Source organism: Macaca nemestrina, chromosome 8 (genome assembly GCF_043159975.1).
Source record: "Macaca nemestrina isolate mMacNem1 chromosome 8, mMacNem.hap1, whole genome shotgun sequence".
NCBI lineage: Eukaryota > Metazoa > Chordata > Mammalia > Primates > Cercopithecidae > Macaca > Macaca nemestrina.
The window spans coordinates 142,452,654-142,467,226 of NC_092132.1; the positions used below are offsets into that span (position 1 = coordinate 142,452,654).

At 41.3% G+C, this 14,573-nt stretch overlaps 1 long non-coding RNA gene across 1 annotated transcript in view; it reads left to right on the top strand.

Moving 5' to 3' along the window:
* LOC105491135 (uncharacterized) overlaps positions 1-14,573 on the top strand; it is a 119,306-nt gene that overhangs the window by 95,166 nt on the left and 9,567 nt on the right. The window contains exons 4-5 of the long non-coding RNA XR_011607233.1: positions 9,731-9,883; positions 10,578-10,734. This is a non-coding gene — a long non-coding RNA (uncharacterized lncRNA). The remainder of the gene's footprint in view (positions 1-9,730; positions 9,884-10,577; positions 10,735-14,573) is intronic.

The window sequence follows — 14,573 nt, forward strand, 5'->3', positions numbered from 1 at the left end:
AGTAGCGGAGGTTTGGTAGACAGCATGGGATTCTGACGCCAAAAAGACAGAAGCTGCTCTTCCTCCCTTCCCAAGATTGTGGAATGATTTATCAGCGTCCCAGATGATATCAAGAATTCAGAATGTACCTCAAAGCCTCCTCCATGTTAGCAAAGTCATTTGCTGATTCTGTTTTTATTCTTACACAAGTCTTCAGATGTGCCAGATCTTCTCTTATCACTGAGTGGCTCATGTATTGAGCAGTTCTTTGCCCAGTATTTACTTGAACGATTCGGATCACCCTGGCACAGCGATGATGGCACACTGCATTTGTCTCTGCTGTTTTCTCTGACTTTCAAGAATCTGTAGGCAATTTAAATGGTGTGGAGGATGCCATTGACATGGTGCCTTTCTGGCTTCCACTCTCAGCTCTTGATCCCCATCTCAACTTCCAGCTTTTCACCAGAGGCAGGATTGTATGCAGGGAAGAACGTGGGTTTTGGAGGCAGTCAGATATAGTTTGAAATCTGTTGAAGTGCAGCTTCATTAACTTATCTGTAGAATAGTGTCAAAAGTTATACGCATTTTGCTAAATTTCTGTGAGGATTTGGGACAACATCAATATAATGGGGAACATAATTTCACCATTTTGTATGTGCTTTTTTTTTTTTTTTTTTTACTTCCCGCTTTCCAAGTACATGGCCTTGATTCTAGTACATTCAAGGCACACATCAGCCTGAGAAAGGGGGATGATTTCTATAAAAGGAACACAAAACAAAATTAACAAAAAACAGTGCAACAGTTAATATTGAATTTCTGTCATTAAAACTATGATTTATGTTCTATCAAAAAGATACAGGCACTACCATGTTCATCACAGCACTATTCACAATAGCAAAGACATGGAATCAACCCAGGTGCCCATCAACGGTGGACTGGACAAAGAAAATGTGGTACATATACACCATGGAATACTATGCAGCCTTTAAAAAGAATGAAATCACGTCCTCTGCAGCAGCATGGATGCAGGTGGAAGCCATTATCCTAAGGGAATGAATCAACCCAGAAACAGAAAACCAAATACTGCATGTTCTCACTTATAAGTGGGAGCTCACACCTGTAATCCCAGCACTTTGGGGGGCTGAGGCACGCAGATCACCTGAGGTCAGGAGTTCGAGACAAGCCTGGCCAACATGGTGAAACCCCGTCTCTTCTAAAAGTACAAAAAACAAATTAGCCAAGTGTGGTGGCACTTGCCTGTAGTCCCAGCTACTCAGGAGGCTGAGACATGAGAATCACTTGAACCCAGGAGGTGGAGGTTGCAGTGAGCAGAGATCACGACACTGTACTTCCTCCTGGACAAGAGGCAACAGAGTAATACTCGGCCTCAAAAACTAAATAAATAAAGTAAGTGCAAGCTAAACATTGGGTCCTCATGGACATAAAGATGGCAACAATAGACATTGGGGATGATTAAAGGAGGCAGGGTTAAAAAAACTACCAGTTGGGTACTATACTCAGTACCTCACACCACAAACCTCAGCATCATACAATATACTCAGGTAACAAACCTGCACATGTACCCCATGAATCTTAAATAGCAATTGAAAAATTAAAAAAAAAAACACCTTAGTTGAAAAAGACAAAACATTTAGAAGTTTAAAAACAGAAGAAGTGTACTTTTAAATGGAGCAAAACAAAGGCCTATTGGGTGAGGATTTTGCCCTCAAAAAAGATTAGCTGAATTCTTTTTTTTTTTTTTTCGTTAGCATTGTGTGTTAAACTGTAGAGTTTTATGTAAGGCACAAACAGCAGAAAGAAGAGGAAAGCAACTTGCCCTTTTCCAGCCCTGAAACAGAAACGGAAAGGAATAGGGAGTAAGAAGGGAGAATTAGATGGAAGGAGAACCACGCCCAATTCTTCCCTGCAAAGTGTGTTGTGCATGCTGAGTTCATGGACTCTTGTCTTGTGGCTTATTGAGTCCCAGGAGGGAGGATACCTCCCAAGCAGCCTCATACCAAACAGAACATCGTCCACCACAGTCAGGCAGAGAAATGCCTGGGAGTTGAGCTCCTCAGCTCCTCTTCCTTTCTACTAGGTAAGGACACTGAGTCCAGGGCCAGTGGGGCTGCTGCAGGGCTGCTCGGATAAGGCAAAGTGATCCACAGCAGAGGCTGAGGATACATCATCTGGCCAGGTGACCACATGGAAGAGAAGGCAGGTTCAGGAGTCAGCAGGCAGTGAGACAGGAGGAGACCCCTGTTCAGCTTGTGGAGGAGACTGGTGCAGCCCAGAAGCATTGCCCAGAAAAATGGCCCATGTGTTCATGAGCCCAAAACAGCAGGGTTGGAAGCAGTTGATCAAGGGACATCACCCTGGTGGCCAGCAGATGTTGCCAGATCACACCCCAAATCCAGCACGAGATTAGGGTCCTCCTTTACCCCAAATCCAAGAGGCTATGTGGTCTCTCCTCAGTGCCTTCTCTGCCAACTGCACCATCTTAGAGAGGAGAGAGGAAGAGAGGGGGTATTTGGAGAGATCCCTTTGCTCTCAGCTTATTTCTTCCTTCTCTTACAATTTTTATCTAAATTAGATTTTTTTAGTCCAAAAAGTATTGTTTAATTTTCTTAGGTTGGGTTGTTTAAACCATGATAAAGATTTAACTTTTGCTTCATCCCCCAGAAAGTAGAGGAAAGGTACATCTGTGAAAGGTCTTCCAGTCTATGAAGACTAAAGTTGTTCATACCTGACTTGTTCCCATGACGCTTTTAGGTACAACTCAGTCCCAGTGACTTCCACCAAAATAAACAGCCAAGAAACTGAAAACAGGGCCTGAACACAGCCAAGTCATATTCCAAGAATGGTTATTAACATCCCATCTGTCCCTGCATCTTTCAGCCAACCATGAGTATGCTACTAGTGGCCAAGGATAGGAGTCCGGGGAGGGCCAGTGAGTTCCATTTCCTTCTTTGTTGATCATACCCAGTGAATACACCTGTTTTCCATTTTTAAGGACGTGATATTAACAGCCTTGAATTTCATTAAAACAAGAGAAAGTATTAGGGAAGTTTTGCATGTGCTAATCTAAAACTTTCTGCTACTGTGGTCATGGTAGGACAGCAATACCAGCCATTTCTCATTCCCATGTGTCCCAGGAGATGACAACAGGGAAAAGCCTATTATATACCATATCTGAGTAGACACTTAGCTTTTGATTTTTTTTATTTATGCATTTATTTTTATTTTATTTATTTTTTTTTGTGGTGGGGGGAGCGGTATTACCCTGTTGCCCAGGCTGGAGTGAAGTGGTAGGTCTGGCTCATTGCAACCTCTGCCTCCCGGGCTCAAACCATCCTCCCACCTTAGCCTCCTGAGTATCTGGGACTGCCAGCACATGCTACCACACCCAGCTTATTTTAAAATTTTTTATAAAGATGGGTTTCACCACATGGCCAGGCTGGTCTCAAACTCCTGGGCTCAAGCAATCCACCTGCCTCGGGCTCCCAAAGTATGGGGATTACAGGCATGATGAGGCACTGCACCCAGTCTACACTTACTTTTTTAAAAGAGCCTTGAGCTCAAGTTTGGATTAAAGGAAGAAAACAAATCATAAGGCAAAACAGGAGAGGAAAGTGCACCACCTGGAACTGTATGATAAAACATCAGTGATTCAGCCTGGGAAGGTGCCCTGCCAAAATAGCGTTTCCAATGTGCTTGGAACATAATTTGTGTTTAATTTTAAATGAAACTGATTAGAAGTGTATCTATATTTTATTTACCAACAAGGCCAAATGACTCACTAGTGTGAGCTGTGTGTCTGCCCAAGCTTTGCAGGTGCCAAAGTCTATATAAAAAGATTCCTAATTCGGAAGAGACAATGGGAATTTTCCGACTGGCAGCTCTCATCTTGGTTAATTAGATGGCATTAAGAAGAAAAAGGTTGGCCACGTTATCTTGAAGAAAGTATTATTAGAGATGGCAGTAGATCCTAAAACATTTAATACCCTGTGTTCTGGTCTCCAACGTGCCATCTGGAGTAGTTACTTGGGGAAAATTACAACAAATTGATAGAAATATTTTAAAAAACTGCCTCAACTAACAAAAATAAAAGCTCTCTTGATGAAAAATAGCATTTTAAGTGTAATTTGTGAATCATGATTTGACAGATGACGAATATAGGTTTTAAAGTGTCACAAGACTTGTGTCTCTCTTTAGAATCACCACCACATATGTACTATTAAAACACAAGGACCGGAAGTGTTGGCTCACGTCTGTAATCCCAACACTTGGGGAGGCTGAGACAGGTGGATCATCTGAGGTCAGGAGTTCGAGACCAGCCTGGCCAACATGGTGAAACCTCATCTCTACTAAAAGTGCAAAAATTAACTGGATATGGTGGCGCATACCTGTAATCCCAGCTACTTGGGAGGCTGAGTCAGGAGAATTGCTTGAACCCAGGAGGCGGAGGTTGTGGTGAGCCAAGATTGCTCCATTGCACTCCAGCCTGGGAGACAAGAGCAAGACTTTGTCTACAAAAAAAAAAAAAAAAAAAAGTCAAGTAACTTCTCCAAGACCCATTTAAAACACACACAACGTATTCGAATGGCCCACATCAAGAACATTGACAACACCAAGTGCTGGTGACGAAGTGGAGCACCAAGAACTCTCTTTGCTGGTGGGAATGCAACATGGTACAGACCCTCTGGAAGACAGTTTGGAGATTTCTTACAAAACTAACCATACTCATCATATGATCCAGCAATCATGTGCCTTGGTATTTACCCTAAGGAGTTGAAGAGTTGTGTTCACACAAAACCTGCACGCAGATATTTATAGCAGCTTTATTCCTAATTACCAAAATGAGGCAGCAAGCAAGATGTCCTTCAGTGGGTGAATGGATACATAAACTGGGTTACATCCAGACAATCGAATATTATTCAGTGCTAAAAAGAAATGAGCGATCAAGCCATGAAAAGAGATGGAGGAAACTTGCATGCCTATTACTAAATGAAAGCAATCAATCTGTAAAGGCTATATACTGTATAATTCCAACTATATGACATTCTGGACAAGGCAAAACTAGAGACAGGAAAAAGATCGGCAGTGTGGTTGCCAGGGTAAGGCAGGAAGGGAGGAATGAACAGGCTGAGCACATTTTTAGGACAGTGAAACTATTCTGTAGGATACTATAATGACAGATACATGTCACAGTCCACAGAATGAACAATACCAAGGGTGAACCATAATGTGAACTACGGACTTTGAGTGATAATGTTGGGTCAATGTGGATTCATCACTTACAAGAATTGTACTACTCTTGTGGGGGATGCAGATGCTAGGAGAGGTTATGTGGGTCCTAGGGCTGGGAGTCTACAGTTTATCTCTGTACATTTCCCTCTGTTTTACTGTAAGCCTAAAACTGCCCCAAAAAAGTTGTCTTTAAAAAAAAAAAAAACCAGCTATCAACTCACAAATCTCGTACATATTTTTCTTTATTTTCTGGCTTAAACAAGGAAGGAATATTCTGATGATTACTTACTTTGGTTTTAAAGTCCCAGATAAAGAAAATTATATTATGACAACCTTGTTTCAGAAAGCTTCTCATGCTCTCTACCAATTAGATTAGGATAAGCAGAAAGACTGAAAGGCGTAAGACATGTTTCTCAGAAATAATAAACAACAGTGAACACACCTGCTATTTACTTACTTCTTGCCGGGTGCTACAAAACACCTGATGGAAAATGAGGGAAAAGTGCTGGTCTCACAAAGGTCATTTCAGCTTCATCTGGGTCCACTGGCAAGTAAATACCAGCAGAATCCTTTTGGACCAAGGACAGAAATATGGTAACTTTATAGTGAAAGCTTTCCATTTTTCCCTTCAGAAATGTCTCTTTTTTTTTTTTAATAAGTGGGGCAAAATAGAGGTTAGGAGATAAAACTTTCTTGTAACATGATTCATTTCTGGTTTTGCTAACAGAATTGCTCATCATTTTCTGTTTCAGAAAAAGCATTTTATCATTCTGAAGTCTAGAGCGTGCTTGGAAAAGAGGAATAGTTCTAACCTCAGACTCATAATTTTAAGCATAGATTCTTAGTCGTATCTAGTTATGTTTTGAAATTCAGTTCTCTTAGGAGTAAATAAATAGGGTTTGGAATGTTTTGTTGACAAAAAGAAATGGTAATACAGGATCACAGTGTCTTTTAAAGTTAATGATCATGTGACAGCACACTGCAAAGAAAAAAACCCAGATAAAACACAAGAAATAAAGATAATGGAATATATTTTGGCATAGCCAAATTATCTGCTACAAAGAAGAGTTGCTATGCTTTAGGTGGAAAATAAATGAGGAACATTCTGTCCAAAACAAAACTTTTTGAAGAGAATATATTTCATTGAAAAGTTTTTCAAGTGTGGTTGAAGGTATTACCTAACTTTATGGATCCATTTAAAAATGCCTACGAGAGAACCCTGTGGACTCCCTTGCCTTTTCTGTACCATATTTAGGATCATAGATCATTCATTCTGAAGGGGGGAAAAAACCCATACCTAGCTGGTACAGGATAATCCCTTGATCAGGAAGGCAATTAAGCAGCTTCGAGCTGGATTCCATAGTGACGTAGCCCCTAGTGTTTACCCTAACACACCTCCTGGCTCCATTACAGTAGTCATATGCAGAGTCCCCAGGCCTCCGTACTCCCACCTTTGGGCAACTCAGGCACTGTGACACAAATGTTACTCCATAGCCAAAAGCACTCCATAGTTAGTGAGGGTTCTTTTTAGGGCATGGGATGCCATTTAATGCAAAATGTACTTTGATATCTTCAAAGATTAAATGCTCTTTTATCACTGATGTCAAAGTTTGAAGACATTTAAGAGCGCTTATGATCTGGTCTTACCATCTCTTTCCAGCTTTTCTACAACTCCCTCTCCCATTATCCCACACTGTTACACAGCTGGAATACTAGGGTGTGTTTTTGTTTTTTGCTTTTTGTTTTTTCTTGTTTGTGTGTTTGCTTAATGCTTCCACATAATTTGTTTCATTTGCAAAAATCTGCTTCTCCTCTAATTCTGACTATTTATGTCTCATCCACCCTTCCTCCAAACAGCATTTAAATGGCATTTCCTCTGTGAAGTCTTCCCTGGATCTCTGTCAGCTCCTGGCTACACATAATCTCTTCTTTCCTTTTGCATTCTTATAGCAGTTAGCTAGTACTTCTCTTATAGACAGATGATCATATTCTAGTTCACATTTGTTATCTGAATGCAACTCTTATTTTCTCTAATAATAATAACAACAATAATAGCATCTACCATTGTTTTGAGGGCTCACTATTGGGCCAGCACTACCTAACTGGTGCTTTATTCCTCACAGTAACTCTATCAAGCAAGTATTACAATATCTGTTTTACAGATGCACAAACTGAGGCTTAGAGAGCTTAAAGCAGTGTCCAAGGCCACAGAGCCACCATGTGCTGGGATTCAATAAGTCCCCAGTCTAACTCTAGAGCCTATTATCTCAGCCACTGCTATATTGCTAGATCCTGAAGTTCTTTAAAGGAAAAGGGAGGAAACTCACATTTACTGAACACCTAATTTCTGCCTGGCACTGCAGCAGGAACTTTCATGCATATTATCTGATTTATCTGTGAGTGAGATGGTATAATCCACATTTCGCAACTGAGAAAACCAAGCTTCACCATAAATACATATGTTTTAAAGGGAGCTGACTGGATTAAGATATTTGTGGTGCATATAACTGGTGAAAGATTGATAATCAGAATATATAAACATGTCCTACAAGTTAATGAGGAAAATAATAGCTACCCTGTAGGGAAGTGAGCAAAAGAGATGAACGGGCAATTCATCAAAGAAGGAGGCAGAATGAGCCAAAATCTATGAAATGGTGCTTAGCTTTACTAGAATTAAGGAGAATACAAATTTAAACAATGAGATATAATTTCTTTTTTTTTTTTTTTTTGAGACGGAGTCTTGCTCTGTCGCCCAGGCTGGAGGCAGTGGCGCAATCTCGGCTCACTGCAAGCTCCCCCTCCCGGGTTCACACCATTCTCCTGCCTCAGCCTCCCAAGTAGCTGGGACTACAGGCGCCCACCACCACACTCGGCTAATATTTTGTATTTTTAGTAGAGATGGGGTTTCACTGTGTTAGCCAAGATGGTCTCGATCTCCTGACCTCATGTTCCGCCCGCCTTGGCCTCCCAAAGTGCTGGGATCACAGGCGTGAGCCACTGTGCCTGGCCAAAATACAATTTTATACTCATCAAAATGACAAAAATTTAAGTATCTAATGGTCCCCAAATGTTAAGGTAATGAGAATTTTCACACACTGGAAGTGGGAATACAAATTGATAAAGCCATTTTTGAGACCAATTTCACTTCCACATACGGAAGAAGTGAAACTGGAGGTTTGAATTGTCCCAGGATAAGTACAAGTGTGTTCGCTCCAGTATTGTTTAGAAAATGGAAAACTATGATATTATAGTATAATGGAATGTTACTAAGACAAAAGAATAACCCTTATGCATCAAAAATAGAGAAATCTTGATAGCATAATGTGATGACCCAACTAGAAGGCACTTTCTGTGAACCAGAAAGTGGACTGTCACCAGAAATCAAATCTGCTGGTGGTGTGACCCTGGACTTTCCAGGCTCCAGAACTATGAGAAATAAATTTCTGTTGTTGTTTTTTTTTTAAGTTGCGAAAGTGTTAACCAACCTGGCCAACATGGCAAAACCCTGCGAAAAATACAAAAGAATAGCCAGACATGGTGGCGCATGCCTGTAATCTCAGCCACTCTGGAGGCTGAGGCATGAGAATTGCTTGAACCCAAGAGTCAGAGGTTGCAGTGAACCAAGATGGCGCCACTGCACTCCAGCCTGGGCAACAGAGGGCCACTTTGTCTCAAAAAAAAAAAAGAAAGAAAAAATCCACCACAACCCACAACAAAAACCCACTTATGGAAGCAGAAGAGGAGAAAGCAGGGAGAAGCCAGTCCTGAAGACATCATCGCTCTGTATTTACACCTGGTTCTCAGAGTCCCAGAGAAACATCCTGATTATCTGGGGGCCTATTTTTAAAACAAATGAACTCATGGATTCAATGTCTGTTCTTCATGCCCACTTAACAAAATGCATCTGTGTTATGTTTTCATTTGATGAAACAGGAGATGAGTTCCCTTGGCTCCCAACTGTTGATGTTTGTAACTGGATGGCATCTGGCTTAGTCTCACCATTGCCATCTAAGAGCTACTGCAAATCCAAGAACCTGGTGCCCAGAATTGTGAAGCAAATTTTCAGTCCACATTCCTTCAAAAAGAAAATTTGCCCCACCTCCCATCACTTGACTAAGTGACAGAAATTGATGGTATCAGGCAAACATCTAGTGAAATGCAGTTTAAGTCTATGGCCTAAACTACAAAACTGCACTGACTTTGTATTAGGAGTTAGCAAAGCACAACAAGTTTTAACAAGATCTGAACAGACTGGAGGTTTGAATTGTATAAACATATTTTGGTGCCAAAAGAAAACACTGTCAAGTGGTTTGAGCACCTCAAAGAATAGACGGTTTGAGTATATATTTAAGCGGGAAAGGAGAACCTAGTACCTCTCCTGAGGGGTAGGGTTGGGGAAAGTAGTAATACCTGGTTTAACATTTTCAAACTCTTTTAAATTCGTTTGCCATTTTATTTGTATTTGATTTAAATTTATGTTTGTTTGTTCTACCTCTTTCAGTAAAATTCAGTACAAATAAACATAGAGAAAAATTGGAAGGTCCTTCTGAAAAGTACTTATTTCAACCCTCTCTCAGCCCATCCCTGTGAAGGTTCAGGGGATTAAAGTCTTCCATCTCTAGCCAAGAAGAGGACCCATCAAAAATTATACTGTGTAAGCCTCTCTACTGATTTCTGTATGATATAGACTTAATTTGAACAAGGACTGGATTAATTGAAAAAAAAAGTTGCATTCTGGTGGCAGGGAAAAGACTATATGTGGAAGCTGCAATCTGATCTGATCTGCTCAAAGTTAGTAAGAGTTAAATGGATTTTACATTAACTGTGTATCTATGAGCCTCAGTGCTTTACCCAAAATGGCAGAGATACTTTCTCTTCTCATATTCCTATCTTTGCTGAATTATTACCCTAATACCACTGTATGTTGTCTATTACTCTGTAAAAAAAAAAAAAAAAAAAAAAAAAAAACCTCAAAATTTAGCAGTATAAAACCACAGACCTTTATTACACATAGTTTCAAAGGGTCAGGAATCCATGAGTAGCTTAATTGAGTGGCTCTGGCTCAAAGACTCTCATGAGGCTGTCATCAAGGTATAGTCCATGGCTGCAGTCTCATCTGAAGACTTGACTGGGGATGTAGGTTCTGCTTTCAAGATGGCACACTCACATGGCTATTGGAAGAAAGCTTTAGCTCCTTGCTGACAGGTGGCAGAAAGCCTCAGTTCCTTGCTCCATTAGGCACTCTATGGGCTGCTTGAGTGTCTTCATGATATGATAGCTGGCTTCCCATAGAGGGAGTGAACTGAGGGAGAAAGCAAGGCTGAACCACAATATCTTTTACAATCTAGCCTAAGGAGTCACATGGCATCACTTCTGCAGTGTTCCACTGATCATTCAGACCAATCCTGATATCGTCTGGGAGGGGATTACACGGAGTGTGACAGACAGGAGGCAGAGATCATTGCAAGCCATCTTAAAGGCAGGCTACCACAACTACACCTCCAGGTAATGAACTATTAATATTTGCTTTAAAACTCTGAATCCCTGTTTCAAGTAACCTCTTTTCCCTAATGCATTCAAGTTTATATTACCCTTGGGAATTAAAAAAATTAAAAATGTATAAATATTAGTGCTGGACTTTGTGTTGCCCCTCCAGAAGTATGTTCAAAAGGATAGTTTCTTTTGGAGGGCAGGGGAGATACTCTGGAATCAGACTGTGATGATACTTGCATAACATTGTGAATATATAATACTAAAACCATTGAACTGTGTGCCTTAAAATGCTTAAAATATGTTATGTGAATTTTATATCAAAAAAATGACTTAAAAGAGAGGGCATGAATAGTATTATTAATAAATTGGCTGGTTTAGAAAGACTTAGGGTTGCTTTTAGCTCTTTCTGTTCTGTTTGTTCTGTTAGCTCAAAATTTTAAGTACGATTAACCGACACTATGAGGTCCTGGGAAAATGGATTCATGGAAATAAAGCTCATGGTAGGTTGGAATGTGCTGGTGCAGCGTAATGACAAGGGTTTTCAGAGCACATTGGCCTACATTCTTGTGATCTGACTCCCATGATCCTTCCACTAAAACAATAATTATAGCATATTTTATTCTGACCTAACAAGTGTTGAAAATGTTATTAACGGACTTATGTATTGTTTGAGCAGTTCTCCCAAATGCCTTTTGTCAGGGCATTTTTCACGATTTGTGATTTCAGTTGGCAATTGTTTTGCATTGTGTTGTAGTGTGTTGTCAATTATTCAGAGAGACACCACAATTTTTTGTCTTACATTTAATACTACTTATGGCTATGAGACCTGGGTCTGCCAAAGCTCCTTGAGCAGTTTTAGCTGCAATATAAGCATCATCCTTATCAGTAATCAGGAAACAAAGTCAATATCAACTGGCACTGATTGGCTCCATATGCCAGGAATCATGTATATTGCATCATTTAATATTAAGCAACTGTCCTGAATAGTTGTTAGTCTTGCCATTGAGCTTCAGATTCATTGCATGACTTTCCCAGAGGTCATATAACCATTTAAAAATATATCACCAAAACTACAATGCTCAAACACAAGGTATCTATCCACTTTGAAGCAATTCAATGTATCATAATCAAATTGAACTGAAACTAATAACATTGAATTAATTCAACTAGAAATGTACAAAGATTGTGTGTTAGCTGGACCTCTCCAAGAAGCCATTGTAGGATAAGCTGAAATGGCACAACTACTTAGAAAACGGAGAGAAATAAACAAACAATTTTAGGTGCCCTAAATCACATTTCAAAATCATTTAGCTTAGTAAGAGGAGCTCTTTGAAACAGCAACTATAGATATATTACTTTGGAATATTGCTAACCGGAAAACATCAATTATGGAGAATCACCTCACAGGAATACTGAAGTTTCATAGTAGTTAAAAAAGATTTAATCTTGAAAAGTAACCAGGGGAATTGTAAATATAAGCTTATTTTATCTTTTTTCTTTTTTCTTTTTTCTTTTTGAGATGGAGTCTCGCTCTGTCGCCCAGGCTGGAGTGCAGTGGCTTGATCTCCGCTCACTGCAAGCTCCGCCTCTTGGGTTCACGCCATTCTCCTGCCTCAGCCTCCCAAGTAGCTGGGACTACAGGCAGCCGCCACCATGCCCAGCTAATTTTTTGTTTTTTTTTTTTTTTTTTTTTTTTTTTTTGAGACGGAGTCTCACGTTGTTGCCCAGGCTGGAGTGCAGTGGCGCGATCTCGGCTCACTGCAAGCTCCGCCTCCCGGGTTCCCGCCATTCTCCTGCCTCAGCCTCCTGAGTAGCTGAGACTACAGGCGCCCGCCACCGCGCCCGGCTAATTTTTTGTATTTTTAGTAGAGACGGGGTTTCACTGTGGTCTCCATCTCCTGACCTTGTGATCCGCCCTCCTCGGCCTCCCAAAGTGCTGGGATTACAGGCTTGAGCCACCGCGCCCGGCCAATTTTTTGTATTTTTAGTAGAGACAGGGTTTCATGGTGTTAGCCGGGATGGTCTTGATCTCCTGACCTCGTGATCTGCCTGCCTCGGCCTCCCAAAGTGCTGGGATTACAGGCGTGAGCCACCGTGCCCAGCCTATTTTATCTTATATTTAATAAAATGTTGGTTTTTGTTGCATCTATATGTTAATACTTTAAAATGAACAAAGAATAAATGAAATGTTTATGTACAGAGTTTTGGGGGACATTGTCTTTCTAAAAATGTAGGCTGGCCCTTTTACACACCTTTCCTTTATGTGCCTCACTGATGCAGTGTAATTGTACAGAGGATTATTTTACTTAAAAATTCTAGGATTTGACCCGTTTCCCAGGGGCCAGTCTTAATTCTCTGATACTGAAATCACACCATGCAATCATTGGCTGTCTCTTCCTCAGTTGTAAACTGCTGTTACTTTGTCAGGTCCTCATTATCAACAGATTTGTGTATGATTCGAGCAGTTTCCCAAAAATCTCTTTTTTCAAGGCAACTTTTGCATGACTGCTGATTTCACTTGTCAATGGTTTTCCATTATGCAGCATTGTGATAACAATTTTATTTCCAAAATCAAAAAAGAAAATCAGCGACAATCCACCTAAGTGGATAGACAGTTCATTCGTGAGTGCTTTTGTTCAGTTGACATTTGCTTCCCTCTACAACCTTGTAACTCAAATAATAAATACTGTGATATTGAGGCCATCCTCTTGGTAAAAGATGATGTGGCTTCCTGGCTTCTCACAACCCCGGTGGTATCCACCTCAACCATGGTACTCACCTCTTTTTAAGGGAATTATTCCTTACCACCCCCATTCCATTGCTGATGTGGTTTATAAAACAGCTGCCTTACCTGTCTGGCCTCAATGATTTGTTTACCTGCAGACACCTTTCTCAGCATGGCCCATCATAATATCGTATCTTCCCAGCCGTTTTGATTTTGCAGGGAAGTGGTCTTATATCCAAGGTCATGACAATCAAAATTTCCCTTAGAGATTGTTTTTAGAGAAGAGCATGAAAGAGAATCCCTTTCCTCTCAGAGTTGATGAGCTGTCACCCATGGTGTCTGCTGCAGCTTGGAGAAAGGAGAGGTGAAGTAAGAGACAAGCTACCATGCCCAGCAAAGCAGAGGCAGTAAATGAAGAGGAAAGTGGATGACATTTGAGTCCCCTGTCATAATCATTACCAACGCCATCTCCACTCTGATACGGAAGTGCTGAGAAGGGAAGGGTGTGGTCCCTTTGAATAATATGGAAAGGGGGAAGGGAAGTGCTGGGCAGAGGAGGGCATGGTCCCTGGCTAGCGCTCCACCCCCATGGACCTAGGTGAGGACAGGCACCTCTGCCTTCCCACCCAAATGTTGCATTTCCCAAGACCACCCTGGCCCACCATGCCCCTATCCTGGGCCTGTAAAAACCCCAGACCCTAGCAAGGCGGAGACACAGGCGGCCAGACACGGAGAGAAGCACATCAGAAGACAGGCAAGCAGCAGGCAGGCAGAAGAGCACACCAACAGACGGCGGCATGCCGCAGGCCATCGACTGGTGGGACAAGGCAGAGTTTGGCCAGGGCGGTCAGAGGAGAGCTGGGGCACCCAGTGGCCCAACTCCAAGGGAAAACCATCTCCCTTATGGCTCTCCCATTGGCAGAGAGCTATTTTCACTCAAAACTTTGCACTCATTCTCCAAGCCCACTAGTTCTCCAAGCCCACTAATAATTCTTCCAGTACACCAAGGCAAGAACCGGGAATACAAAAAGCCCTCTGTCCTTGCAACCAGGTAGACGGTCTAATTGAGCTGGTTAACAAAAGCCGCCTATACACGCAAACTCAGAGCACCTGTAACACACGCCCA